Below are 4,059 nucleotides of genomic sequence, written 5' to 3' on the forward strand. Positions count from 1 at the left end.
CGGAGGCGAAGAAGGCTAAGAGGTTCCAACAGGGACTTAAGCCATGGATTAGGAGTCAAGTAGCGTTGTTGGAAATCAAGAATTATGTTGCCTTGGTACAGAAGGTAATGATAGTGGAAGGTGATCATGAAGCCGCGAGGAGAGAAAATGAAGGAAGAAAAAGGAAATTTGAAAGCTCAGAGTAAGAGCAAGGAAGCTTGAAGTTTAGAGGAAAGTTTGGAAGGAATGGTGGAGGTTAAAACCAAAAGTTTCAGAAGTTTAAACCCGGTAACAGAGCTCAGAAGAACTGTTTCCAGAAAGCAGGACAACCGGGGAAGGATAACAGACCTCAGATTCAAGAATGCAAGAATTATGGAAAAAGACACCCGGGAAGGTGTAATAAGTTGGATGTGACCTGTTTCAAATGCAACCAGAAGGGGCATTATTCTTTAGACTGTCCAAATGGAGCAAAGAAGCCTGACTTGGCTTGTTTCAAGTGTGGAAATGTGGGCCATCTGGCCAGGAATTGCAATGAGCCTGTTCAAAAGGCCAATGTTCTTAGGATTGCTGGACCGCCGTCTCTCCCAACACCATCAGCTCAACCCAGAGCTAGAACCTTTAATATGACAATGAAAGATGCGGTGCAAAATGTGGACGTGGTAGCAGGTATGCTTGTTATTAACTCAGTAGAAGTAAAAGTATTGATGGATTCTGGAGCAACTAGATCTTTTATCTCTGAAAGTATTCTTGATAAGTTAAATTTTGTTGCGCACCCTCTGGAACCTAATTTGGTTATAGAGGTAGCAAATCAAGAGAAAGTTATTGTTAGCAAAGTTTGTCCCGATTGTGATGTGAATATAGAAGGTCGGCACTTTTCTGCTGACTTAATTCCCTTTAAGTTAGGAGAGTTTGAGGTTATACTAGGAATGGATTGGTTGTCAAACCATGAGGCGCAAATAGAATGTAAACGTAAGAAGGTGAAGTTAAGTACCAAGGATGGTGAGGAAGTGATATTCAAAGGAAAGAGGCAAGGGAAGAAAGTCCTAACGGCTATCGAGACGAGGAGATTAATACGTCAAGGATGCGAAGTTTATTTGGATCATGTTATGGATGTGGAGAAAGAATCCGTAAGGATCGAGGATATTCCAATAGTAAGAGATTTTTCGGATGTGTTTCCTGATGTATTGTCTGGACTACCTCCAGATAGAGAGATCGAGTTTACGATTGATTTGGCTCTTGGAACGGAACCAGTATCGAAAGCTCCCTATCGTATGGCGCCAGTCGAGATGAAGGAATTGGCTGCTCAGTTACAAGAATTATTGGATAAAGGAGTAATTCGGCCGAGTGTATCCCCGTGGGGCGCACCGGTGTTGTTTGTAAAGAAGGATGGAATTATGAGGTTGTGCATTGATTATCGCGAATTGAATAAATTGACGATTAAAAATAAGTACCCTCTACCGCGGATCGATGACTTGTTTGATCAGTTAAAAGGAGCTTCGTGTTTCTCCAAGATTGATTTAAGATATGGGTATCATCAATTAAAGATTAAAGCGGAAGATATACCCAAGGCAGCGTTTCGAACGAGATATGGGCACAATGAGTTTTTGGTAATGGCATTTGGTTTGACGAATGCGCCAGCCGTATTTATGGATCTTATGAACAGAGTGTTCAAGCTATATTTGGATAAGTTCGTTATTGTGTTTATTGACGACATACTGATTTACTCCAAGACGGAAGAAGATCATAAGGAGCATTTGAGGATTTCCTTGGAAACTCTGAGAAAAGAGAAGCTGTACGCTAAGTTTTCGAAGTGTGAATTTTGGCTGAAGGAAGTGCAATTTCTTGGTCATGTACTTAATAAAGAAGGAATCAAAGTGGACCCAGCCAAGATAGAAGTTGTAATGAATTGGGAAAGACCCAAGACTCTTACAGAAGTCAGAAGTTTTCTGGGATTAGCCGGATATTACAGGAGGTTTGTGCATGATTTCTATAAGATTGTTGTCCCATTAACGAAGTTGACAAGAAAGAACGAGAAGTTTGTGCGGACGGAAAAGTGTGAGGAAAGTTTTTAAGAGTTAAAGAAGAGGTTGGTAACCGCCCCAGTATTGGTGTTACCAGATGAAAAAGGAGAATTTGTGGTATTTAGTGATACTTCATATAAAGGACTTGGATGTGTGTTAATGCAACACGAGAAGGTAATAGCTTATGCGTCAAAGCAACTCAAGCCACACGAGCAAAAGTATCCAACGCATGGTTTAGAATTGACAGCAATTGTGTTTGCCCTTAAGATTTGGAGGCATTATTTATAAGGGGAAAAATGCGAGATTTATACAGATCATAAGAGTTTAAAGTATATCTTCACTCAAAAGGAATTGAATATGAGACAAAGAAAGTGGTTAGAATTGATCAAAGATTATGATTGTGTGATAAACTATCATCCCGGAAAGGCAAATGTGGTAGCAGACGCTTTAAGTCGCAAGGAAAGGTTGAATATGTTAACGTCATTGGAAGAATTGATCAAGGATTTTGAAAAGATGGAAATAGAAGTGCAAACTCCAGAATTTGGAGGTGAAGCTATATATGCGATGTCATTTCAACCCGAAATTTTGGAAAAGAATCGATGCTGTCAAGAGCAAGTGATGAATCGCAAAAAGGATAAGTTGACAGGAGAAGAAATTAAAGCTCAAAAGGATGGAAAAGGAATATACCGTGTTAACTCACGTATTTGGATACCTAATGTCGTGGAACTAAACACGAGATTTTGCAAGAAGCGCATAACTCGAGATTTTCAATTCACCCTGGAAGTACGAAAATGTACCAGGATTTAAAAGAGAGTTATTGGTGGCCAAACATGAAGAAGGAAATTGCGGAATGGATAAGTAAGTGTTATGCGTGCCAAAGAGTCAAAGCGGATAATCAGAGGCCAAGCGGTTGGATATATCAGAATGGAAATGGGAACATATAGCGATGGATTTCGTGGTAGGATTACCTAAAACCAAGTCTAATCATGATGCAATTTGGGTGGTAATCGATCGATTGACGAAGTCAGCACATTTCTTGCCAATAAATGAAAGATTTTTGTTGGAAAAGTTGGTCAAATTATATTTGGATGGGATTGTGATGCGTCACGGAGTCCCTGTATCTATCGTGTCTGATAGAGATCCAAGGTTTAACTCGAGATTTTGGAGGCAATTTCATGATCATTTGGGAACTAAGCTGAAAATGAGTACGACATATCATCCGCAGAAAGACAGACAAAGTGAAAGGATAATTCAGACAATTGAAAATATGTTGCGAACCTGCGCAATAGATTTTGAAGGAAATTGGGACGATCATTTGCCGTTAATTGAGTTTTCCTACAACAACAGTTATCACGCGAGTATTGGCATGCCGCCTTATGAAGCGTTGTGTGGAAGAAAATGTAGATCCCCTACGTATTGGGACGAAGCTGGTGAGCGCAAATTAATTGGCCCAGAGCTAGTTCAACAAACGAACACTACACCATATTTAGCTTTTACCAATATTTTTTTTGGTGTTACAAGCAAAAATGTTGCCTTAAATCAATAAAATTTGATATGAGATAACACTTTATTTTGGCGTTGCAACAGAGGTCAAAGGGTGTTACCGTAGACATGATCATATTACTACCGTAACACAAAATATAGTGTTAGTATTATAATTAAAAATGTGTTATCATAGAACTAAAAAAATCAGGCGGGATACTTGGCGGGCCAAATTTTGGGCCGCAAACAACTAAAATGTAAACGCGCTCACTTTATTTTATCATCAATCAATTCTAAATAAAAGTAAAAAATTTATCTCAAAACACTCTAACATAAACATTCTCCAATACAAACCCTCTTGGAACACAGTCATCTCTCAAACACACTCTCTTCTCATTAATCCGGTTTAGAACAAAATACTTCAGAGCTTGAGTTCAATCGGGTTGTAGTAATCAAGGACTTGGAGTAAATTAGGGTTATAGTAATTAGGGGTTAGAGGGGCTTTCTTATTGTTCTATATATATATATATCTTTCTTTTTTAACTATAATTGTGTTGTTGTTGGTGGCAAGAGGGAA

Source organism: Apium graveolens, chromosome 1 (assembly GCF_009905375.1).
Source record: "Apium graveolens cultivar Ventura chromosome 1, ASM990537v1, whole genome shotgun sequence".
Taxonomy (NCBI): domain Eukaryota; kingdom Viridiplantae; phylum Streptophyta; class Magnoliopsida; order Apiales; family Apiaceae; genus Apium; species Apium graveolens.